Genomic DNA, 27739 nt, shown 5'->3' on the forward strand with positions numbered 1-27739 from the left:
CTGCTCATTTACATTTTTCAGAATGACTCCCCTCGATCGCGTCGTATGGTGCCTTGAAACTAACGTACTCAAATGACGACCAAGCCAGACTAAACAGTACTGCAAAAAGGGATTGCGGTTCTTCCTTCCATGTGCAATTACACTCCATTAATATATGTTAAAGGGCGTACTGTTTTTATTATGATAATGCTATAATGATAGGGTATTCATTGGACTAGGTGAGCCTTTTTTTTTTGTTTCTAAACAGCTTCTTCTCCGCAAGTATTGCTGTTCTGGTTTGCCAGTTAACTCGCCCAGCACCTGGCTCAGCAGAAAAAAAGATGCTAATGGGAGGCACAAACCACCAGGCAAGAAAAGAGGGGATGCAGGGAGGATCTGAGTGGTTTATGTGCTTATATGTCTTTTACCAATTTATCAAGTGTAAGCATCACTGTACAAATGGATCAATGGGAATATGCTGGTCTCAATGGTCTTCAGATTACATTGCAGCTACTCCAGTAAAACACTACCTAAGCTTCATTTCTGTCTTATGGGACAAGATGATAGCTGGATGAAGCACGAGGAGAATACTACTGTGAGAGACAAAACTTTAATAACCTTAATAACATTTTCTATACACGCTGAAGCTTCAATTTTAAGCGTGTACAATTTAGTATGATTTTATAAATGCAGACTAGGAGGAGCCTTGTGTCCGATATGGAATCATTTGTTGACCCAACTGTTTGGTGGTGAACTTTCAGTTCATGTGGCCAAAGTTACACCACCTGACTACAACCTCAACATGGGGGTAAGAAAGTTGCCTTGTACAGCTAAAAAATAAACAGACAAGCTAGTTGTTACCCCAACACTATGCAATACCTACAGAAAGCATGCAGCTTTCATTGCCCTCTGTGGGATAGATGTTGGAACAGGCAAAGCTTGAACAATTCTGAGTAGTGTCAGCTCTTACCTGCGGCACCCTGTGCCCCTACTTTCCTTATGGCTCATCAATTTGATTGGCTGCCTCACTGGCCAATCTATGTGAGGCATTTGGCTGTAGCAAAGGGCAATGAGAGCTGCTACAGGAATGCACCGGCACTTTCAGCTTTATTTTTAATATTATTGCGACATCAACTGCAGCATATTGGTCCCAAATGGATTCTTGTGCTCTGGCAATGTGACATCTGAAGCCACTCCCAAGAAGCCACCAGGCTCTGGCCCACTTCAGACTATGCAATGTCCCAAGAAGATGCCTCCTGTGTCTTTGCATGGAGGTAAGACAGAATAGAATGCATAAATTTAAAGTGATACTCAAGTAATAATTAAAAAATAAAAAAAGGAGGTCATACTTACCTGCTCTGTGCAACAGTATTGCACACAAAGGTCCCTCACCTCCTCTTCTGGAAGTCCCCTGCCAGCGCTTTCACCTTCTCGCTTCTCCGGGTACCTCCTTAGGAAGCTGGGTGATAAGGAAGCACCCGTGTGTGCACATTCCCAAATCGGTTTGTGCACATCTATACAGTGCAGGTAGGCCACGCTCCTTACAGGAGTCTGACAGCAGGAGTCAATTGGTGTTATTCCTGGAACTATGCAAGAACTATCAAATGCGAGGTCAAACCGCCACAGCTCAAGCAACCTCTGGAGCAGGGGTGTCAAACTGGCGGCCCTCCAGCTGTTGCAGTACTACAAGTCCCATCATGCCTCTGCCTGTGGGAGTCATGCTTGTAACTCTCAGCCTTGCAATGCCTCATAGGACTTGTAGTTCCGCAACAGCTGGAGGGCTGCCAGTTTGACACCTGTGCTCTGGAGGAACCCTAGAGTTCAATGGAACCCTGCTTGGGATTAGATGGTCTTCAGCAAAGAGTAGGCAACCCTCCAGAGGTTGAGATCTACCTGGACAAAATGTAGAAAGTCAAAGAGGAGGTGAGGATAAAATGCTCATGCCCCCCCAATAAAAAAAGACGGCATGAAGAACACTGTGTTCTCTTCCTCCCTTCACATTACTCCCCCCCCCCCCACAGTAATATCCTCTGCCCCCCTTCACCTCAACCCCACAGTAGTGTTTAATGCCCCCTTCACATCATCCCCCCCACAGTAATGTACTCTGTCCCCCCCACAGTAGTATCCTGTGCCCCCCTCCCCAAAAACAGACCATCCTCCGCCCAAAGCAGTGTCCTTTTCACCCTTTACATTATCCCCCCCCAACGCAAACACCTAGCAGTGTGTAAGTGTACAGCAGAGCGGAGAGTGGGAGGCAGCACAGTACTGGACAGAGGGCAGGTGTGGGAGCTGAAAAACTTAACTCATATTAACAAGTTGGTGGTTGGTTGCTAGGACCACCCAGTGTCCTAGTAACTATCCACCTGCTGGTTAACTTGAGAGGTTAACTGGAGGCAGCTCCCACTCCCACCCTCCGCCCAGTACTGTGCTGCCTCCCACTCTCCGCTCTGATGTACAGATGCTGTGGAGGCTGGGAGGAGGACTAACAACACAGGAGCGTGTTTGGGATCTACCCGTCAGCTGCCTAAGGTTGACGAGTAGATCGCGATCGATGGTTTGCCGACATATTGTACCATCAAGAGAAGATCACTTCTTGTTACATGGGCACGTGTTTCAAGAAAAGACAAGCAAATCTACTTGTCTCACCATTGGTGACCAAATCTTTGTCTCCATTATGGGTGCTTAATAGAATCCTATTTTGTAGATGACAAAAAAAAGAAAGAAAATCAGAAGAGCAGTTTGCTTCAACGTGAAAGTAAACCTGCCCAAAGCTATTCTGCCATAAACTGCACCAAACTGCTTGAAGAGACTGGACTAAGAAAAATATTGCACCTCTCCGATCCCTTCCAAGGACAACTTCTGTGTACTCTGTACGGTCAAAATGAGGCTCCATCCAAAACCTCTCCCATCCTGCGAGCAGCAAAAACATAGTCATTTCAAAGCCATCTCTGTATGAGCAATCACCGTGTCAGGTTTCAAAACAGATCCAGTCACACTTCCACTACATTTGCAGTAAAGTACGGGGTTTATGAAAACCTCTTGCCAAAAACCCGACTCGCTTCAAAGCCGCAGAATGGTTTGTTAGCTTATTAAATTCAGACAGAAAAAAAAAAAAAAAGTAGCTACACATTCCACTTAAGGCTGTCAGAGATCAAACATAAGCAGACATTCCGGGACTCACTCGCTGAAACCATTTAAGAACGCCAGGCTTCGTACATCAATATGTTTCTGTGACACCAATGCTGGGGCAAACTTGACAAAGATCTAAACAAAACTCTTCAGATTCAGAGAACTGAAACTGAATTAATGTTCTTCTAATTTATTGACAACCAATGTGGTCATTAAAAATAAAATAGTAACAGACAAACAAGCCTGACTCAAATAAGGTGAAGCATAACATATAAAATAAACACATGCGCATATGTGAAAAAGTCCTAAGTCCAAATTAGGTCTTCAAAACAACGCAGTGACACTTTGCAGGAAGGGAGTGTTCAATCCACTTTGGCAATCAACGCGTGAACCATCACCAACCAGAAGAAGTAGTGCACGCCTACCAGAACATGAGAACTCCATCACCTACCATAAGAAGTGCACTTTTACCAGAAGATGAGGACTCCATCAGCAACCATAAGAGAAGTGCACTCTTACCAGAACATGAGGACTCCCATCGCCAACCATAAGAGAAGTGCACGCCTACCAGAACATGAGGACTCCATCGCCTACCATAAGAAGTGCACTCTTACCAGAATATGAGGACTCCATCACCAACGATAATAGAAGTGCACTCTTACCAGAATATGGAGGACTCCCATCACCAACCATAAGAAGTGCACTCTTACCAGAACATGAGGACTCCCATCATCAACCATAATAGAAGTGCACTCTTACCAGAACATGAGGACTCCATTACCAACCATAATAGAAGTGCACGCCTACCAGAACATGAGGACTCCATCACCTACCATAAGAAGGGTACTCTTACCAGAAGATGAGGACTCCATCACCAACCATAAGAGAAGTGTACTCTAACCAGAACATGAGGACTCCCATCACCAACCATAAGAAGTTAACTCTTACCAGAACATGAGGACTCCATCACCAACCATAATAGAAGTGCACTCTTACCAGAACATGAGGACTCCATCACCAACCATAATAGAAGTGCACTCTTACCAGAACATGAGGACTCCATCACCAACCATAAGAAAAGTGCACTCTTACCAGAACATGAGGACTCCATTACCAACTATAAGAAGTGCACTCTTACCAGAACATGAGGACTCCCATCACCAACCATAAGAAGTGCACTCTTACCAGAGCATGAGGACTCCATCGCCAACCATAAGAAAAGTGCACTCTTACCAGAGCATGAGGACTCCATCGCCAACCATAAGAAAAGTGCACTCTTACCAGAACATGAGGACTCCATCGCCTACCATAAGAAGTGCACTCTTACCAGAACATGAGGACTCCATCACCAACCATAAGAAGTGCACTCTTACCAGAACATGAGGACTCCATCACCAACCATAAGAAAAGTGCACTCTTACCAGAACATGAGGACTCCATTACCAACTATAAGAAGTGCACTCTTACCAGAACATGAGGACTCCCATCACCAACCATAAGAAGTGCACTCTTACCAGAACATGAGGACTCCATTACCAACCATAATAGAAATGCATTCTTACCAGAACATGAGGACCCCCATCGCCAACCATAACAAAAGTGCACTCTTACCAGAACATGAGGACTCCATCGCCAACCATAAGAGAAGTGCACTCTTACCAGAACATTAGGACTCCATCGCCTACCATAAGAAGTGCACAATTACCAGAACATGAGGACTCCATTACCAACTATAAGAAGTGCACTCTTACCAGAACATGAGGACTCCATCACCAACCATAATAGAAGTGCACTCTTACCAGAACATTAGGGATTTCCATCACATACCATAAGAAGTGCACTCTTACCAGAACATGAGGACTCCACTACAGAGTCAAATCAGCCTGTATATGACAATCCCATCAAGCACAAATCCAGCTCATATTGTTTGGCTAGAGTTCAACTGTGTATCTCATTTTTCCAATCAATGATAACATCAATGGCAACCATATAATGCACAAAATTCCACATAAAATCAAAATGAAAGAATCCAACCAGCGTAAAACTAACTAAAAAGTTTTATTGCACTTCAAGATATGAATACTACTCACATAGATAAAACTAATATGCACTTTTTGAATATAACATTGCTGGGATGCATAGTAAAAAGTTCCAAACAATGCTTTACAAAGTTACTGATGTAGATAGGCGTTGCGACGTTACGTGCGTTAGCAAAATATTGCTACGATGTCACATGAGCTGAAATCTGAATTCACATGCGTGCCCAGCATTTCATACCCAAACAGGTCAGAAGCAAGTAAAAAAAAAACCCCTTAGCTTCCTTGTGCTGAGCAGGTTTCCTTGGTCTATTGATCAGTGGATTTAAGAATATATAGACTGAGAAGACAGCCGATCCCAAACTGCACTTCAGCTGCTCCCTCAATCCAGGAAGAGCCGAGTAAAGTGTCCACTGGATGTATTTAGTGACATTAAAGCTGAACGCCACCCTTGCAGTGGGGCTGCTCACATGCCACGAGGGTTAAATGCTTGTTTTAAAGTCTTAGGAAACCCAGCAGCCTGCATTCACTATAACTGTTCTCCCACACAACATGGAAATGCAATTATTTTAGTAAATATAAACTGCTAAATACCTTTTCTCATTATCAGTCTATAGCAGTTTTGTAACGACCAGTGAAGCAGAGGGCAGCAGCCCGAGCGTCAAGGGAACAGAGGGCAGTAGCCCGAGCACCGGGGGAACAGAGGGCAGCAGCCGGAGCGCCCGGGGAACAGAGGGCTGAAGCCCGAGCTCCCGGGGAACAGAGGGCTGAAGCCCGAGCTCCCGGGGAACAGAGGGCAGCAGCCCGAGCTCCCGGGGAACAGAGGGCAGCAGCCCGAGCTCCCGGGGAACAGAGGGCAGCAGCCCGAGCTCCCGGGGAACAGAGGGCAGCAGCCCGAGCATCGGGGGAACAGAGGGCAGCAGCCCGAGCACCCAGGGAACAGAGGGCAGCAGCCCGAGCACCCAGGGAACAGAGGGCAGCAGCCCGAGCACCCAGGGAACAGAGGGCAGCAGCCCGAGCTCCCGGGGGAACAGAGGGCAGCAGCCCGAGCGCCCGGGGAACAGAGGGCAGCAGCCCGAGCGCCCGGGGAACAGAGGGCAGCAGCCCGAGCACCCGGGAAACAGAGGGCAGCAACCCGAGCACCCGGGAAACAGAGGGCAGCAACCCGAGCATCGGGGGAAGAGAGGGCAGCAGCCCGAGCATCGGGGGAACAGAGGGCAGCAGCCTGAGCGCCCGGGAACAGAGGGCAGCAGCCCGAGCATCGGGGGAACAGAGGGCAGCAGTCCGAGCGCCGGGGGAACAGAGGGCAGCAGCCCGAGCGCCGGGGGAACAGAGGGCAGCAGCCCGAGCTCCCGGGGGAACAGAGGGCTGAAGCCCGAGCTCCCGGGGGAACAGAGGGCTGAAGCCCGAGCTCCCGGGTAACAGAGGGCAGCAGCCCGAGCATCGGGGGAACAGAGGGCAGCAGCCCGAGCATCGGGGGAACAGAGGGCAGCCACCCGAGCAGCAGGGGAACAGAGGGCAGCTGCCCGAGCGCCGGGGGAAAAGAGAAGAGCACTGGCTGCTGGGGAAGCAGAGGATAAGGTAAGTAAAACTGCTTATCTGGTACCAAAAGAAGAAATTTACCCTTGCAGTAGGGGGGCAACCCCACTGCATTGGAAGATTCTTACTTTCCCTGGAGATGAGCTTTTAACGGCTCTTCACTGTTTATCCTTGCTTTTTCAGTAATTCGATGCATTTAGTTTTTTTAGGATTTTACCCATCTGAATTAACACAATGCTTACATCTACACATGGCAACACTTTGCACCTAAATTATTATGCATTATGCTGCCTTGTATAGCTGTATAACTTCAGAATCTTATCCTCTGACATGATTGCCATGAAGCTGGTATTATTTATGTATATATGTATAGTCATGTTTGTGAACAGCCCGTTTCTAGGAATATCACATACATGCTATGTTTCTGTATGTGGAATTAGGGTTCCAGGATTTCCCAACATGCACCTCAGCTTCCTGTTCATTAAACAGTCAGATGCAGCTTAGTAACCGATCGCATCATTACTCACTGGTGAGCTTTAGAATGCACTAGATGACCAGTTTTTGGACACCTGACCTATATGAATTTGTTAGACACCGAATCCAAAACCATAAGCATGGTCATGGAGTTAGCACCCCCTGGATGCCTTCACTATTTTGAGAAGGCTTTCCATGCAATTTTGGGAATTTGTGCCTATTCAAGTAAAAGAGCATTTGTAAGGTTAGGTAACGGTGTTGGATGAGAAGACCTGACACACAAATTTGCTTTCCAAAATTATTCCCAAAGGTAACCAGTAGGGCTGAGGTCAGGGCTCCTGTGCAGGTCACTTGAATTCCACCATACCAAACCAATGTCGTTCTGGAGTTTTTTTGTGCACAGGAACACAGTCATGCTGAAACCAAAAATGGGCCTTCCCCAAACTGTTACCACAAAATTGGAAAAGCACAATTGTCCAACACGGCTCGGTTTTCAAATACTTGAGGCCTGTGGAAGGAGAAGTCTACTGTTAGAAGTGTTTTTTTTTTGTCTTTCGTTTTACTTTACCGAAATAACTTTTTTTGGACCATTGTGATCAGCACTTCATGTAACAAATCAAAATTTAAATACAGACAGGAACAAAAAAAATAAAATAAAAATTTGTTTGCCAATGATATTTATTACTGTGCAAAGCTTTACCTTGCCCTGGGGGCATTATTCCAACAGTGGAGCATAATTCTTGCCACTGAAACAGACAATGGGGTGCTATTACTCCTACTGAAACCACTATTCCTCCCATTGACACCAATGATGGGGCACTATTCCTCCCATTGACACCAATGATGGGGCACTTTTCCTCCCATTGATACCAAAGATGGGGTACTATTCCTCTCATTGACAACAATGATGGGGCACTATTCCTCCCATTGACACCAATGATGGGGCACTATTCCTCCCATTGACACCAATGATGGGGCACTATTCCTCCCATTGACACCAATGATGGGGCACTATTCCTCCCATTGACACCAATGATGGGGCACTTTTCCTCCCATTGATACCAAAGATGGGGTACTATTCCTCTCATTGACAACAATGATGGGGCACTATTCCTCCCATTGACACCAATGATGGGGCACTATTCCTCCCATTGACACCAATGATGGGGCACTATTCCTCCCATTGACACCAATGATGGGGCACTATTCCTCCCATTGACACCAATGATGGGGCACTATTCCTCCCATTGACACCAATGATGGGGCACTATTCCTCCCATTGACACCAAAGATGGGGTACTTTTCCTCCCATTGATACCAAAGATGGGGTACTATCCCTCCCACTGACAATGACGGGGTACTGTTCCTCCCACTGCCAACAATGATGGGGCACTATTCCTCCAACTGACACCAATGATGGAGCACCATTTCTCCCACTGATACCAATGATGGGGTACTATCCCTCCTATTGACAGCAATGATCCGGCACAAATTTTCCCATTAATACCAGCAATTGCACATAAAAATACCACAAAAAAAAAAGATCTAGCGTGATTTTGGGGAAGGCTGCAATATAAGCCCTACCCCGAAAATAATCCCTAGTAAAGGCCTTGTAAAAACATGCAATCCATTTTGGAATGGGATTATATAATGTCCAGTGTGTCTCCTTTTGTAACTTTGTCGAAAATATGTTATTTACAGGGCTGCTGGGCGCTCACGTAACCCCTTCCCTCCCCCCGGAGATCTTCTCCTCTCCTCCTTGGAGCTGGCGTCAGCAGGGATCTCGGCCCCTCTCTCTGCAGCGCTTGGAGCGGGGCTGACATCAGCGGGGATCTCAGTCCCTCTCTCTGCAATATTAGGAGCGGGGAAGAAGAGCTCCGACGGGTCATGTGAGCGCCGCTGAAGATCAGGTATTTTCCACAATAAAGTTACAAAAGGAGACACACTGCACATTATATATTCGTTTTATAAAACGGATTACATCAATTTACAATGACTTAAACCAAGGTTTATTTTTGGGATTACAGAATGTCATAATGCCAACTCCTGAGCTGACAGGGGAGAGGGGGAGATAAGACAGGACATTTTATTGTTTTATTCTAGGTTTTTTAGAACATAGAGAGGGATATACGACACCGCACAAGCAATGTGCTGTCTATCACGCTTTAAAGAATTAGGATTTCTTTTTTTTTTCTAGGGTTACAACCACTTTAACATCACCATTGTACATACCGTAAATACATAAGACATCCCGTAAACCCTAGGGTGTTTTTTGTAGCCAAAATTATTATAAGACCTGGTCCTATTTTCAGGGAAACACAGTATTACTTCCCCTAATACCAATTATGGTGCATTATATACTCCCTTTGACACCAGGACATTTTCTACTCCCACTGGCCACAGTGTGGCCCTACTATAGTTTGAAGGACAGTAACCTGGCCCTTTATTTAGAAAGTTTGGAGACCCCTGCCTTAGTGGGACTAAGCCCCACTACTTTAGAAAGTTCCAGGAGAGCCAAGTGTAATCTGAGTCCTGAATGGAGGGAAAGGACACACCCCTTCTACATAAGTCTTGTAGGGAACCATGCACAGCTGAAGCGGTCAATCATCCGCTGTGTGCTGAGGAAAGGATGGGGGGGGGGGGACAGGTCTATCTCCCACAATTCTGTGGTGTCAGAATAACCTGTTTGAGGTGACTGCACGCAGATATTAGAGGGAAGAAAGTGGAGACATAAATCACACTGGATGCTTTGGTTTGAGGCAAGTGCACACTATAGAACAGGGGTCTCCAAACTATGGCCCTCCAATTGTTCAGGAACTACAATTCCCATCATGCCTATTCATGTCTGTGAATGTCAGAGTTTTACAATGCCTTATGGGAGGTGTAGTTCCGCAACAGCTGGAGGGCCATAGTTTGGGGATCCCTGCTATAGGACGCGATTTGTTCATTTTTTATTTCAGGAGGTTTACAACCCACTTTGATAACCTATTTGACAGTAAAAGAATGCAATGGTGTGGTCTCAACCCGCCATCAGGAAACCTAGTGCACATGGAATGTATTAAACATTAGTAAAAAGTCCATATTTTTCCAAGCTTTTTCAAGAAGTCAAAAGTTATGCTGGGATGTGTAGTTCCACCATTACCCAGAACAAAAAAAAGGAAAACTAGGATATGACACAGAAACTAGAATGCTGTACCAGAATATGACATTTTAATGCTTTAGATATGAAAACACGCATCCACGTACCCCCGCCGCCTTTACTAATCTTACTAACTTGTCCCAACTTGCTTGGCACTCCAATCAAGAGTATCTGTTACGAATATTTATGTTTAACACTTTGACCACAAATACCTTACAAGGCACAAACTTATAAACACCTAATCTACAGTATAGTAAAATCGACCCACAAATGTAACTATTTCTCCTTCCTTAGGAACACAAATAACACAACCAGTGCATTGTAACAACATTTTATATTATCAAAATTAGGAAGGTACAAATGTTCTCAAAGAGGAGCCCCAAACCCCCCCCCAAAAATTAAAAGTAAGCAGCAATCTTTATTTTAAATAATAAATATGATACACTGATATAACCCCCCCCCCCCTTGTGCAATAAAATTGCACAAAGCAGCCCCAAAGCTCCTGTTTTTGGATCTACCGCTGACACTTCTGGCTCCTCCTCTTCAGCGAATGCCCCCATAGGAAGCCGTTTCCCATGGGGGCATTCGTGGAGGCTTGGTCCCAAACCACAGACAGACAGACGCAACACGTCTCTGCCCCATTCCCTGCTTCCTACTTACAAGATCTGACTGACAACAGGGGGAGCCAATGCAAAAATCACACTAGGTGCGTTGCAAATAGATACCGAACATGTCACGCTTTAAAGTTGCGCACACTCATGGACTGGTGTCAAACTTTGGTACCTAAAAATCTCCATAGGCCACGCTTTAAAATGTTTTACAGGTTACCAGTTTAAAGTTACAGAGGAGGTCGTGGGTTAAAATTGTTGCTCTCGCTCCAACGTCGCGGCCATACCTTGCATGTGTGGTTTGAACGCCGTCTACATATGTGGGCGCGACATACGTATGTGTTTGCTTCTGCGTGCGAGCACGTGGGGACAGGGGCGCTTTAAATTATTATTTTTTTTTATTATTGTTTATTTTTTACACTTTCCCTTGAATTTTATTTATTTATTTTTAGCAGAGCCGATCCACACTAGCGCGACTTGTCAGACGACTTGTCAGCCTGACAAGTCGCGCTCCCTCGCGGTCCATTGACCGCTACAGGACCCGTTCTAATAGGAGCGACACAAATCATTCCGACTTAGAAAAAGGGTCCTGTACTATTTCGGGGCGACCTCGGAGCGACTTGCATAGACTTCCATTATGTGAAGTCCCTGCAAGTCGCTCCGAAGTCGTGGTGCATGGGAATGCACAAGTCGCCCCCGAAGTAGTATAGAGTCTTGCCCCCCCCAGCGTGAACTGACTCTTAGTGTTCTGTGATGGGAGCATTCTTCTAACTGACCACTAATGTAAGGAGCATTCTTTCCACCGACGACCAATGTAAGGAGCATTCTTCCCACTGACCACCAATGTAAGGAGCATTCTTCCCGCTGACCACCAAAGTAAGGAGCATTCTTCCTGCTGACCACCAATGTAAGGAGCATTCTTCCCACAGACCACCAATGTAAGGGGCCATCGTCCCATTGACCACCAATGTAAGGAGCATTCTTCCCACTGACCACCAAAGTAAGGGGCCTTCGTCCCATTAACCACCAAAGTAAGGAGAATTCTTCCCACTGACCACCAATGTAAGGAGCATTCTTTCCACTGACCACCAATGTAAGGAGCATTCTTCCCACTGATCACCAAAGTAAGGGGCCTTCGTCCCATTGACCACCAAAGTAAGGGGCCTTCGTCCCATTGACTACCAATGTAAGGAGAATTCTTCCCACTGATCACCAATGTAAGAAGCATTCTTCCCACTGACCACCAAAGTAAGGGGCCTTCGTCCCATTGACCACCAATGTAAGGAGAATTCTTCCCACTGACCACCAATGTAAGGAGAATTCTTCCCACTGACCACCAATGTAAGGGGCATTCTTCCCACTGACCACCAATGTAAGGGGCATTCTTCCCACTGACCACCAATGTAAGGGGCATTCTTCCCACTGACCACCAAAGTAAGGGGCCTTCGTCCCATTGACCACCAATGTAAGGAGAATTCTTCCTCTGACCACCAATGTAAGGAGAATTCTTCCTCTGACCACCAATGTAAGGGGCATTCTTCCCACTGACCACCAATGTAAGGGGCATTCTTCCCATTGACCACCAAAGTAAGGGGCCTTCGTCCCACTGACCACCAATGTAAGGAGAATTCTTCCCACTGACCACCAATGTAAGGAGCATTCTTTCCACTGACCACCAATGTAAGGAGCATTCTTCCCACTGACCACCAAAGTAAGGGGCCTTCGTCCCATTGACCACCAATGTAAGGAGAATTCTTCCCTCTGACCACCAATGTAAGGAGAATTCTTCCCACTGACCACCAATGTAAGGAGCATTCTTTCCACTGACCACCAATGTAAGGAGCATTCTTCCCACTGACCACCAAAGTAAGGGGCCTTCGTCCCATTGACCACCAATGTAAGGAGAATTCTTCCCACTGATCACCAGTGTAAGGAGCATTCTTCCCACTAACCTCCTGCCTAATGTATTGAAGGTTGTAGACCCCAATTACCAGCCAGGGTTTATTCAAGGGTTCCTTAGTGTTAAAAAGGTTGAGAAAGGTCTATAATGTGTTCAGTGAATAGAAGTTCAGTATATACCATTAAAAATACATTAAAAAAAGTTCATGGGAAAACAATTCTTTTATCTTCAATTAGATCCGCTTGCTTTTGATGTGAACATCTCTAGAACCCATTAAATATGATCAGAACAAGAACAAAAAATGTACAGAACATTGAAAAATTCCTTACACAGGAACCACAAAGAGCCTATTGTATCCTTACACGTATTCCACCATGAAGATATACATACCACTTTAACAAAGTCTTAAATAAATGGAACATTATAATTATTATACATTTATGGTCCATGCACACTGGGCAGCAGCTCAATGTTATCCCGTGTCCATGCACATTAGGACATTTAGAGGCATATTTTCAACCCCAAACAGAAGAAAAAAAAAACCTTCTGGATTGCGTTTTTTGGGTGGAGTCTTCAGGAAGAAAAAAACGCTACACATGCCTAAACGTGTGTACAAAAAAATTTAGCTTTTTTCCTGGCATGGGAACTGGGCTTTTTTTTTGTGTGTTCAGTGTGCATGGACCCTTAAAATGACACCCGGCTAGCACAGCTGGAGAATGAAAAGAAAAAAGTTTCTTGCTTTAAGACGCAGTGAGACAAATCCTTATATGGAGATGCTGAAATCTATACAGCCTTTTAAAAAGCAAGGCAATGGTAAAAGTATAGAATGAGGTTGTAAATTAGGAAGGTCTATCACTCAATAGTAGGGTTACACCGATTTTATCGAGTACCAATAACTTCAGTCAATTATTTGCCAATATAAAGGTTAAGAATTGTAGCGCTTAAAGTGATAAAAAGTCCATATAAGTGTTAAAAGGAAATGTCCTTTAAAATCTACATAACAGCAGATATCCACGTGTTGATTAGCAGTGACATCCACCAACACTTCCACGGAAAACCGGGAGACACAAAACCACCACCAAGAGAGGCATATTGAATACCCTTACCAGATCGCATACTCTTATAGGCAGTAAATATCAGTTGATATCAGCAGGCATAGGACATTCTCCCAGGAGATATTCGTGGTCAATCGTGTCCCAAATGCTAGTTTTCCCCTGTGAGCATTATTCTCAAAAAACACAAAGGGAGCCTCTCATAGTGTAATATATCCAAAGCAATCAATTTAATGTGATAAAACAGAGTACATTACACTCACATTTAAGCAGAGTGGCAGTAGCGTTTGGTATATCCGCATCGGTGTAGCTGTTTCAAACCAAAAAGATGGCCGCCGTCGCCCTCTACTGCGCATGCGTCCGCCTCCACCAATGAGGGTCCACCCGACGTACGTTTCGTCATACGACGTCACGCCCGACTACGTCATTGCGTATGACGAAACGTACGTCGGCTCAGCGCGAGACCAGATCGGGTGTAGAAAAGGTAAGAACAGTGATTTTTGCTTAATAGGGTTAGATATTAGAAGGTGGCACAGAGCAGGTTTAGCGTTAGTTTTTGACTGGACTTCTCCTTTAAAGCGGTAGTATCCCGCTTTTTGACACTTTTACATACAGGTAAGCCTATAATAAGGCTTACCTGTAGGTACAAATAATATCTCCTAAACCGGCACGGTCTAGGAGATATTTGCAGTGCATGCAGCCGCTCACGCGAGCGGCGCATGCGCTCTGAAGGTCCGTGGGGACCTTCAGTTTTGCTTGCCGGGAGCTTGCCGGAAAATCACTCCAGCGCGCATGCGCGGGAGTGACGTCATCGCGGCTCCGGCCAATCACAGCGCCGGAGCCGCCGAACCCGGAAGAGACGCAGAGGGATCATGGCAGCGCCCGCAGCGATGTCCGGGGGTCCGTGTCGGGGCTTCATTCTAAGGAAAGTAATACATAATGAGCTAGTATGCGATGCATACTAGCTCATTATGCCTTTGTCTTGCAGGTTTTTTTTTTTTTGGTTTGGGTGTACAACCGCTTTAACTCATTCAGCTATGTATGTGTAATATGATAACCTGGTATTCAGGCTAAAACTCTTTTACGCCTGAACATAATAAAATATTCACAATCCCCTTGAAATAGGACTGCCTCCAGTAATAAATATGATGAATTTTTCGATCACATTATAGGAGCAACGATTGCAGATATCACAATCCTTTCTACCGGTTTACGAATGTTCTCATGTTAAAAGCGTTTGTTACCCTAAAAAAAGAAAAAAAGCAAAAAAAAAAAAAAAAAACCAGATACCTTTCCTTAAAGCATGTTATACAGCACAGTACTTGTTCTGTGTAATTTGGCCCCTTCTATCACCTAAAATACATGGCTGATCCTGCCAGTTTCTACTCTTCCCCCCCTGTAAACTGACCACGGTATATCATGGCTGCTGAGCCCTGACATCGTGGTCAGTGTACGTACCTCAGTCATTCAAAGCTCTCCTCTCTGTCTCCTGTGTCCTCCACCCCCCTACCCTCCCTGCTAAGTGAGTGTCTGCCCCTCCACTCCTGCTGCTCTCATATTTATTACAAAATAATCCCATCCCCTCTGTAACATAACACTAAGTGCTCCTGTGGCTGTCTTATAGAAAAAATATGGCGATCTGTACCTATATCAGAGCAGCTCCCAGCAATCACGTGACCGCTCAGCTCTCTCTCTCCCCTATCTTCCCCTGCTGATGTCAGTGGCAGTGCTCGGCCCCGCCCACTGAAGCTGTCAGCCAGACAGAGAAGAGAGCCGAGGGATCAGCTGATCAATGAGAGTCATTGTGATATAGGTAGGGCAGGTACAGGAGCACTAAGTGTAATATTAAAGAGTGGATTATTTTATAGTAGTGGCTTAACAACCATTGTAATTGTCAGGAATCTGTATTTTAGGAGTAAATGTTCTTTGACCAGGACAGATATATGGCGGCGGGTTCCCGCGAATCGCCGTACCCGTATGGCGCTTCGCAGGAGCGATCGTTGGGGCACCCCCATTCGCCAGCGGGAAAGCTGATCTGCGGGGACGCTGGGCACCCGTGATCGCTCCCCGTGGAGACAGAATGGCGGTCTGCTGTTGTAAATACAGCAGACCGTTGTTCTGTCAGCAATAAACACAGAGCTCCTGTGTTCCTCCTAGTTAGGAACACCGGTCCCTATGTTGATTCCATAAGCCCAACCCCCCCCCCCCCCCACAGTTAGAAAACGTCCCCTAGGCATACGTTTAACCCTTTGATCGCGCCTGGTGTTAACCCCTTCTCTGCCAGTGTCATTAGTACAGAAACCGTGCAAATTTTTAGCACTGATTACTCTAGTAATGTCACTGGTCCCCCCAAACGTGTCAAACATGTCAGTTAGGGGTCTGATCTGTCCGCCGCAATGTCGCAGTCCCGCAAAAAATAAATAAATTAAAAAAAATCTCTGATCCCGGCCATTACTAGTAAAATATAAATAAAAATGACCTAAATCTATCCCCTAGTTTGTAGACGCGATAACGTTTGCGCAAACCAATGACAATACACTTATTGGTATTTTTTTTTTACCAATAATGTATAGCAGAATACAAATTGGCCTAAAGTGATGAAAAAATTTGATTTTTACATTTTTTTTTTTTTATTGTGAATGTTATATAGCAGAAAGTGAAAAATAAATAGTTTTTTTCTTTTTTTTTCAGAATTGTCACTCTTTGTTTAGCGCCCATTCAGACTGGCGCGACACGACTTGCGACACGACTTGCTGGGGCGACCTGTGAAGTCGACGCGACTTGCAGGGACTTCATATAATTGAAGTCAATGCAAAACTCCTCCAGGTCGCCTCAAAGTAGTACAGGTCCCTTTTTCTAAGTTGGAGCGACTTATGTCGCTCCTATTAGAACGGGTCCTGTACTATTCAATGGCGAGCGAGCGAGCGACCGCGACTTGTCAGGCGACCAAGTCGCGCTAGTGTGAATGTACCCTTAAAGTACAAAAAAAATAAATAAAAAAAATCGTACAAGTGATCAAATACCACCAAAGGAGGAGCTCTATTTGTGTGAAAAAAAGGACATCAATGTTATTTGGGTACAGCGTCGTACGACCGCACAATTGTCAGTTAAAGTGACGCAGTGCCGAATCGAATGGCCTGGTCATTAAGGGGGAAAATCTTTTGGTCCAGAAGTGGTTAAATTGGAAAAAAAAAAAAACATATACATATATATATATATATTTTTTTTTTTTTTTTTCTTTTTATGTGTTTGGAAGTTTTAAACAAGCCATCAGTGTCATTAGCAGGTTTATAAAATGTTAGAGAAGTTGCTGGAAACCCAAGAACAGCTGTAAACAGCTCTGCTCAGAACAACGTCCTCCCCGAGTGTAATGGATCCCAAAGGACGGTGTGTGCACTTCTCAGTGCTACTCAGGATGACAGATCGTAATGGGGAAGACATTAGTGACCCTTTGTTTTATGACACTTGCTCCAGCTCGTCCAAAGGCCTGACACAATGGAAAACAGTTGGGTCGGTTTAATTATGTGTCATAGAAGGACGAGAAGACAGCTGGGCCACCAGCCTGGGCACCATTACAGGTGCGATGTTGTGCAACAACTGCATCCTGAACGGTGTGAGAAGTCTTTCAGACACACCGATACGTCAACATATGGCTTACAGCAATACAATAGCTTGTGTCCCAGCCAAGGGGCTTCCATCCAAGCTTGTGTGTTCCAACTGCCTGGAAATAAACCTTTACTTTACATAGACGTCTTACATTCACACTACAGCGTTCTGTGAACAACTACAAAATGTGTAATTTTGCACACATTTATGAAATGCACAAGGGGAAAACTTCCACCAAAAAGGGGAAGCTTTGCTTTATAGCATCCATTTTCAGAAAATTACAGCGCTGCAAATTGAAAAGAAAAAGGTCATTTTTAACCACTTTACCACCGGAGGATTTTGCCGTCTTCCGTCCAGGCCACTTTTTGCGATTCGGCGCTGTGCGACTTCAACTGACAATTGCGCGGTCGTGTGACGCCGTACCCAAACGAAATTTACGTCCTTTTTTTCCCACAAACAGAGCTTTCTTTTGGTGGTATTTGATCACCTGTGCGATTTTTACTTTTTGCGCTATAAACAAAAAAAGAGCGTTTATTTTGAAAAAATAACAATATTAACATTTTTTTATATGAAATTCCCCCCCAAAAAAGATGTAAAAACCAATTTTTTTTAAAATTTTTGGCCAATTTGTTTTCTGCTACCTATGTTTGGTAAAAAAAAAAATCGCAATAAGCGTATTTTGATTGGTTTGCGCAAAAGTTATTGCGTTTACTAACAAAGGGAAAGATTTCTGTCATTTTTGGTGTTTTTTTTTTAACGCGTAATGGCGGCGATCTGCGATTTTTTTTGCGGGACTGCGACATTGCGGCGGACAGATCGGACCCTTGACTGACATTTTTGACACTTTTGGGGGTACCAGTGACATTACTGCAGTAATCAGTGCTATATATATGCACTGTTACTGTAAAACTGACACTGGCAGGGAAGGGGTTAATTTTATTGGAGAGGGAGGGGTTAATGTATGCCTGGTGCTTACTGACGTGTGGGGGGGGGAGGTGACTGAGTGAGTCATGGACAGATCGGATGTCCAGCTATGCTGAACAGTCCGATCTGTCACTCCCTGTCACTATGGAGATCCGCCCGCTGTGTTTACACACAGCGGGCGGATCTCCAGACTCGATCCCCGACGATCGGGTAAGAGCAGCGGCGATCGCCGCTGCTCCTCCCCTGGCCCGACTCCCGCTGTGAATGAAAACAGCGGGAGCGAGCCTCCGGCGGCGCGCAAGCGCCGCCCAGAAGGGGGAGTGTCTGACGACGTAGTACTACGTCGTCAGACGATAACGAACCACTCTGCCGCAGTAATATTACTGTGAGCAGAGGTAAAGTGGTTAATAACATTCAATACAATATGATTTGTGCCACAGTGGCCAAAAGTGGAACTTCCGCTCATTTCCTTCCTTCCCCCCTCCGCTGCCACATTTGGCACCTTTTAGGGGGGAGGGGGGGGGGGAGAGGACGAGTACCTGATTTTGACAGGTACCCTTCCCCACTTCTGGGAGACGGCGCCGCGGGGCTGTTCCTTTGAAAGTTTGGCCCCCTCCTCCTTCCCCCGCCGCCGAGCCAATCCAAATGCATAGGGACCCACCCGTTCACTGCCGGGCTCCCTCACCGGCAATGGCGGCAGCAGCACCGGACAGCCCATGGAAACATCGGCTGCGGTGTCGACATCGCTGGACTCCAGGACAGGTAAGTGTCCTAATATTAAAAGTCAGCAGCTACAGTATTTGTACAGTGTGTGTAGCTGCTGACTTTTAATTTTTGGAGGGGGAGGTGGTGAGGCTGGAACTCCGCTTTAAAGTGTTACTAAACCCAGAAGCCTGTATTCACTATATCTGGTCCCCAACAATACACAGAATATGGAAATGCCATTTTTTTAGTGTATATAAAACAGCTAAATATTTATTTTTAATTCAGCAGAACATAGCAGTCTTGTGACTTCTATCAGTGTCTGGTTAGAGCTTGTAGGAGGAGTTTTCATTCTATTTTGATTGTCCTATGAGGCTGCAAGACCCCTTACCCTCTCTCTGGACAGTGCTGATTGGCCCTGTGCTGATCACATGCACTCTCCCAAGAAAAGAAAAAAAAACATAGCAATACACACCAAACAAAGCATGTGCATAGTGCCTACAAGGCTCTGTACTATCTACAGATGGACTGGAGACTGGATGAAGGGAAGGATCAAAGAAGACAGGATCAAACAGCCTTTTTTACAATACAGAGGATTAACTCCTTAGGTTTCACAGTGAGTATAACAACCATGCTTTACTGCATATACAGACTGATTTTACTCTTGTGGGCTTAGTAACACTTTAAGCTAGCCATAGACAGATCCTGGTGGTGATGCGGCACTATTCCTCCCACTGACACCAATGATGGGGCACTATTCCTCCCACTGATACCAATGATGGGGCCCTATTCCTCCCACTGACACCAATGATGGGGCACTATTCCTCCCACTGACACCAATGATGGGGCACTATTCCTCCCACTGACACCAATGATGGGGCACTATTCCTCCCACTGACACCAATGATGGGGCACTATTCCTCCCACTGATACCAATGATGGGGCCCTATTCCTCCCACTGACACCAATGATGGGGCCCTATTCCTCCCACTGACACCAATGACGGGGCACTATTCCTTCCAAAGATACCAATGATGGGGCACTATTCCTTCCAAAGATACCAATGACGGGGCACTATTCCTTCCAAAGATACCAATGATGGGGCACTATTCCTTCCATTAATACCAAAGATGGGGCACTATTCCTCCCACTGATACCAATGATGGGGCACTATTCCTTCCATGAATACCAATGATGGGGCACTATTCCTTCCATGAATACCAATGATGGGGCACTATTCCTCCCACAGACATCAATGATGGGACACTATTCCTCCCACAGACACCAATGATGGGGCACTATTCCTCCCACTGACACCAATGATGGGGCACTATTCCTCCCACTGACACCAATGATGGGGCACTATTCCTCCCACTGACACCAATGATGGGGCACTATTCCTCCCACTGACACCAATGATGGGGCACTATTCCTCCCACTGACACCAATGATGGGGCACTATTCCTCCCACTGATACCAATGATGGGACACTATTCCTCCCACTGATACCAATGATGGGGCACTATTCCTCCCACTGATACCAATGACGGGGCACTACTTCTCCCACTGATACCAATGACGGGGCACTATTCCTTCAAAAGATACCAATGATGGGGCATGGTTTACTCCCATTGACCTCAGGGCATTTTCTTCTCACACTGGCCACAGTTTGGCCCCCTGAGAGTTTGAAGGACACTAAACTGGCCCCTTGTTTAGAAAGTTTGGAGACCCCTGATGTAAAGTGTTAGACCCTCTCTGCTGTCTTCCCTTAATCTATCCAATTTAACCCTTCCACTTTATGCTATACTAAATGTATTGGAAAAAACTGTGGAACCTCCATGACAGTTGGGAATTTGCTGAACATTGCCAATCTTCTAATTTAATTCAACTTCAGTATCTCAAGGTGGCTACAACGGAATAAAACAATTTCTAAAGAAATAGAAGCCCTTTACAATTCAATGCCAACTTTAGCAGCCACAAGCAATCAGAACAACTACTTGCCCCCCAATTTTAAAATCATTTATCCGCTTTTCTTTTTTTCCAGTATGTGGTCAGAGCTGCCGCTTTCAGCAGCTTCCTGGTAATAATAAGCCTGGTTGTGGAGCTCTGCGTGGCTGTAGTGTAGGTGTGGGGTGGTTTTGCCATATCATGTTGACATCTGCAGAAATGTAAATGCTGGTGTGGTGTATAAAGGAGGTGAGAGGTTAGCAGCAATGGGGAGGACATGCAGAACCGATCCTAGGAGAGATCGGAAGTCATGCAAGGAAAAAAAAAAAAAAAAAGTAAAAAAAAATTGCACATTTGGATGATCAAAGTCATTAGAGCTTCACCTTATATAAGCTAAGGGAAATTCCCATGCAAAGTGAGCAGCCTATTTGCCCTTAGTTAAATCAACCCCAAATGATCAGCATAGTGTGGAAGAAATTGCTTTTGTAGTTGCAATAATTTGTCTTTAGGAAGTAGAAAATACAGGGCTACGGGAATTGCAAGATAATAAAAATATCACACATACATTGTATGTATATATATATATACATACATACATACATACATACATACATACACACATATATACATACATACATACATACACACATACACACATATACATACATGCACACACACACACACACACATACATACACACACACACACACATATATACATACATACACACACACACATATATACATACATGCACACACAAACACACCATGCTGTCAAAAGTATTGGTACGTTGGACACCTAAAATTCATGTGCGTGTAAAGGCAGGAGTGTGTCTATGGGAATGTTTGACCATTCTTCCAGAAGCGCATTTGTGAGGTCAGGCACTGATGTTGGAGAGAAGGCCTGACTCACAGTCTCTGCACTAATTCATCCCAAAGGTGTTCTATCGGGTTGAGGTCAGGGCTCTGTGCAGACCAGTCAAGTTCCTCCACCCCAAACTTGCTCATCCATGTCTTTATGGACCTTGATTTGTGCACTGGTGCGCAGTCATGTTGGAACAGGAAGGGGCCGTCCCCAAACTGTTCCCACAAAGTTGGGAGCATGAAAATGTCCAAAATATCTTGGTATGCTGATGCCTTAAGAGTTCCCTTCACTGGAGCTAAGGGGCCAAGCCCAACCCCTGAAAAACAACCCCACACCATAATCCCCCCCTCCAGCAAATGATTTGGCTTTTCGTTGGCTTTTTACGCTGATCGGCAATGGGCTGTGTCCAAGGGACACCCCGACCTTCTCCGATCGCCAACCTGCGCTTCCCTGGGGGTGTGCACAAGTGGCAAGACCGGGTGGACATCATAGGACGTGAGTAGTTAGGGTTTTTACCCTTTAAAGTGATCGTATACAGGCGAGTCCCCGGGTTACAAACATCCGACTTACAGACGGAGAGAGACAACAGGAAGCGAGGAGAAATCTCCCCCTAGGAAGGGAAATTCACTCCTGGAAGAGTTCTCATGGGAAAAAGGTGTCTCCACTGAAGCTTTATCACCAATCCATGTTTCCACAACAACCCAAAATTTTCAAAATCCAGTTGTCATAGGGACAGAAAGTGAGGTGAAATCTTCTGAACAGTGGCACAGACAGCAAAACAAATATTACAGGGGTGTTAACCCTTCCCTATGCTATCCAAAAAAAAAACGTAAAAATTATTGTTTTGGCTGGAAGTTAAACTTAAAAAATGTACCTGTTCCGACTTACAAACAAATTCGACTTAAAGTGGAGTTCCACCCATTTTTGGAACTTTAGATCTATGTAATCCCCTTTAAAATGGCTTTTACCAATGGAAACTTTTTTTTTTTTTTTTTTTGCTAGTAAATACCTTAATTTCGGCTTTATTCCTCCTCACCTCACTTCCTGGTCCGATCGGCGATGACGTCATTCGGCGATCCGCAGTGTCTGCTGGGATGTATTCTATTCCAGAAATCTCGCAGTAGCTGTATCTGTACTGAGCCGTGCCTGCCCCGCCTCCGCCCCGCCTCCGCCTCGCCTCCTCTAATTGAGTTGCATTGTATGAATGTATTAAGGCTGTTCTCTGCCCCGCCTCCGCCCCGCCTCCTCTCATTGAATTGCATTGTATGAATGTATTAAGGCTGTTCTCTGCCCCGCCTCCTCTCATTGATTTGTAAGAGGAGGCGGGGCAGAGAACGGCCTTAATACATTCATACAATGCAACTCAATAGAAGGAGGCGGGGCAGAGGCGGGGCAGGCACGGCTCAGTACAGATACAGCTACTCCGAGATTTCTGGAATAGAATACATCCCAGCAGACACTGCGGATCGCCGAATGACGTCATCGCCGATCGGACCAGGAAGTGAGGAGAGGAGCAATAATGCCGAAATTAAGGTACTTACTAGCAAAAAAAAAAAAAAAGTTTCCATTGGTAAAAGCCGTTTTAAAGGGGATTACATACAGCTATGTATTCCAACCTATTAAAAATGGGTGGAACTCCGCTTTAAGAACAAACATTGCTTTGTAACCCGGGGACCGCCTGAAGTTTTTTCTATGGGGGCACCCGAGCCGAGCTGCAGCTCCCTGTGTCCATTCTGGCAATGAGCCTCGACCCGGATCCACACCCTCTCTCTCCTCATTGGCTCAATGAATTTGAGTGACAGCAGCAGGAGCCAATGGTGTTGCCGTCTCAGCCAATGAGGAGGGAGAGTCTCAGGCAGCCGAGACACTCCTGCAACATCACTGGATAGAGATGGAGCTCAGGTAAGTATTAGGGGGTGCTGCACACAGAAGGCTTTTTATCGTAATGCAAAGAATGCATTCACAAAAAAAACCTTCTGCCATTACGGACTCCTCAAAAACTGTAAGTGTTTTTCATTAACAGTTTACTTTTTTTTTTTCTTGAATAAGTAGGGGTACCCTTTAACCACTTTAAGCCCCGACCCCGTACACACTATGAGAAAATCGTTTGAAAATTCTCCTATAACAAAGGCTTTTTTTTTTGTTATTTGTGATTCCTGATCATGTACAGTGTTTCGTGTCGGATATTTCTCATACACAAATCGTACGAAAACAGTACACATTAAACAAAAATCGTTTGTTCTGTTCCCATATGGAAAAAACTATTTGGGAGTTTTGGAAATTTTTGCTCAGATTCGGCTGTTGAAAGTTGTGTACACACCATCAGACAAACACCTGGGACAAAAACCTTTGCCTGACTTTCTTGTGGTGTGTACGGGGCTTTAGGCTTCATTCACATGGCTGTAAAAAGAATGTGCACACACACACACAAATGCATGCATGCACACGTTTCTTAATGATGGATCTGAATGCAGCTGCATTGTTTTCACTGGAGCCATTCACACAGGTGCCTAAACATGAGCAGCTTTCACATCCGTAAGGCAGGCCATAGACGATTCGAATTTCGTTCGAAAATCGTAAATGGCAGTGTTATCGAACGATTTTTGTATCGTTAGTGTGGTATGTAAAACGTTCGATTTTCGTACGACAGCAAAAATTCACATATCCAACATGTTGGGTTTTTTTGCGAAAATCGGCCGAATTTCTTATCATTAGTGGGGGAGTTGTATGATTTCGCCTAACAAAACACAGAACAGTAGGGAGTGTGTCCGGTAGAGATGTGGTTAAAAGGCACAAAAAATAGTGTTTTGTCGTACGATTTTCGGCTCACATTGATGGTACACTCGATGATGTGCACGAGTGCCGCTTTCGTTTATCGAACGATAAATCGTACGTAATTCGAATCGTCTATGGCCTGCCTTAGGCTCCTTTCACACGGTACGCTCTGTCAGCGGACTTCATGCTGCTCAGCAGGGGATCGATGCACTGATCCCCGCTGAGCAGGCGGGTGACAGCTCTGTCTCCACTATGTGCAGAGAGGGAGGTGTCAGAGCCCCGCTGCTCTCTATGGGGAATTGGATGAGAGCGGACCGCCTGTCCGCTCTCATCTGATCCCATCCCATCCGATCCGCTGGACGGATGGAAAATAGGGTTTCCATCCGTCCAGATTTCAAAGACAGGATCGGATGCGGAAGGCAGCGGGTGTCAGTGGCAGGGCTGCTGTTAGAAATCACAGGGCCCCGTGCAGCCTACCTGGCAGGGCCCCCCCTGAATATATCAAGACAATATTTTCACTAAAAATACACTAAAATCATTATTAGCAGACACAAACATAACAGTGAACTTGTGTGAATTAGCCCTTTTTAATTGTTTTTTTCTTATTAAAACAAAATTTTAATTTTTTAAAAAAACGTTTACAATTATTTTACAATTTTTTTTTATTAATTTATTACAATGTTTAATTGTTATTTTTATTTTTTTTTTACAATTTGTTATTATTTTACAGGACAGGGAAGCCTGCAGTGCTGCAGGTGGTGGGGCGGCACAATAAAAAGGGGGGCACACAGGGCGAGGGGGGGATCAGAAGCAGGCAGAACAGGGAGGGGGATCGGTGTCTGAGAAGCATATACAGGAACAATGCCCTGTGTCTGTGTCTCTCCCTGCAGCAGCTGAAGGCTGTCAGTAGGGGGAGAAACTGGCTTTCAGCTGCTGCAGAGAGCTGCACAGGGATTCCTTCTGTTATTGCCCCTCCACCAAACCAAACCAATTCCCCCATGCTGTTGGGGGCCCCCCTGTGTGCCAGGACCCCCTACAGGAGGACTGGTGGTCCCCCCCTATCAGCGGCCCCCGTCAGCGGACATGTCTCTGCTGACATCCGCTGCCCCATAGAGATGCATTGAGCATCCCATCAGACAGGCGGATCTGATCAGATCGTTCCTGTGAAAGGACCCTAACACAGAATCCAGAAATCTGTGTCTAAGAACATGCACTTTATACACAAACGCATGTATATGCCCGTAAATTAGGCCTAAACAAAGGTGGAAAATAAATTATGTACGGTGTCTTTAAGTGTTTAAAACGCATCTATATGTAAGTATTCTACTAATCATTACCCCGGAACATTTCTCCTAGAAAATCTCATCAGTAACATTTTTATGGCCGTGTGAATGAAGCTGTAAAGTGACACTAAACATTATCCTAAAGCTGGATACACATTATACAACTTTTGTTGTTCGATTTCCTTTAGATTTACCTTCAAATATGTAGTGCAAGGGCCGGCCTGGTTGCATGTAATTGAAAGTGTTTAGGTCTGACCTCATATTATATGGTTTTTGTAAATCTAAAGAAAAAAATCTATAGAAAATTGTATAGTGTGTATCCAGCTTTATTCTCCAAAAACAATCCACACACTCATCCACTACTTAGACTCCATTCAGACTAGCGCGACTTGTCAGGCGACTTGGTCGCCTGACAAGTCGCGGTCGGTCGCTCGCCATTGATTAGCACAGGACCCGTTCTAATAGGAGCGACACAAGTTGCTCCGACTTAGAAAAAGGGTCCTGTACTACTTTGGGGCGACCTGGAGGTGACTTGCATTGACTAAAAATATATGAAGTCCGTGCAAGTCGTACCGAAGTCGCGGTGCACAGCGTGCACCGCGACTTCACAGGTTGCCCCACCAAGTCGCGTCACGCCAGTCTGAATGGGCTGTAAATCGTCCTGTCATCTAACATTTAACTACTGTGTTTTTCTGCCTTCGTGAGCTCTCAAACCACTCCAAATACCCCTCACTTTCCATTTGTTTGGAAGGAGCAGTTAGTTGCCCTCAACTCAAATCTCAAAGTCCCTAATCCAAATAGAGAGCCTGCGTTCCTGAGTACAGTGGGACCACGGAGAACTGATGGATGTGACAAAGTCAAATCATAGTAGAGCAGCAAAAATAAAAAAAATACAGTCATTTGGAGGAGACAGAGCAATAGAGGGGGTACTAAGTGGCGTTAAGAACCCAAAAAAAAAAAAACAAAATAATAAAATATAATACACTGCCTGGCCAAAAAAAAAAAAAAGTTGCTACCTGGAATTAACTAAGCAACTACCTAAACTAAGCATGCAGTAACTCTCCAATTGAACTGTTACTGCATGTGCCCGAATAGAGGTCAGCTGACTACCTGTATATACTGAATGACCAGGTTATTCCATCAATGGATTTTTTCTTCCCTGATGGCACGGGCATATTCCAAGATGACAATGCCAGGATTCATCGGGCTCTAATTGTGAAAGAGTGGTTCAGGGAGGATGAGACATCATTGTCACACATGGATTGGCCACCACAGAGTCCAGAACTTACCCCCATTGAGAATCTTTGGGATGTGCTGGAGAAGGCTTTGCTCAGTGCTCCGCCTCTCCCATCAATACAAGATCTTGGTGAAAAATGAATGCAACACTGGATGTAAATAAATCTTGTCACATTGCAGAAACGTATTGAATCAATGCTACAGTGAGTGCGTGCCGTAATCCAAGCCAATGAAATATTAGAGCTTGTGAACCTTGTTTTTTTTTTTTTTTTTTTTTTTTTTGTGGCGACTTTTTTTTTTGGCCAGGCAGTGTATTTTGTGGTAGAGTATATTTTATATATAAATATATATATATATATATATATATATATATATATATATTTATATATATATATATATATATATATATATATATATATATATATATATATATATATATATATATATATAGTATTAAAATACTCATAATAATTAATAATCTTAAATATATAATTATTATACAGGATTTATATTGTGCAAACAGTTTGCGCAGTGTTTTACACATAG

The 27739-nt window shown here is 44.9% G+C and overlaps 1 protein-coding gene across 7 annotated transcripts in view; it reads right to left on the reverse strand.

Moving 5' to 3' along the window:
- The window catches only part of MEF2A (myocyte enhancer factor 2A), a 313252-nt gene that overhangs the window by 196609 nt on the left and 88904 nt on the right, over positions 1–27739 (reverse strand). The window lies entirely within an intron of this gene.

Source organism: Pelophylax lessonae (genome assembly GCF_965119305.1).
Source record: "Pelophylax lessonae genome assembly, chromosome: 4".
NCBI lineage: Eukaryota > Metazoa > Chordata > Amphibia > Anura > Ranidae > Pelophylax > Pelophylax lessonae.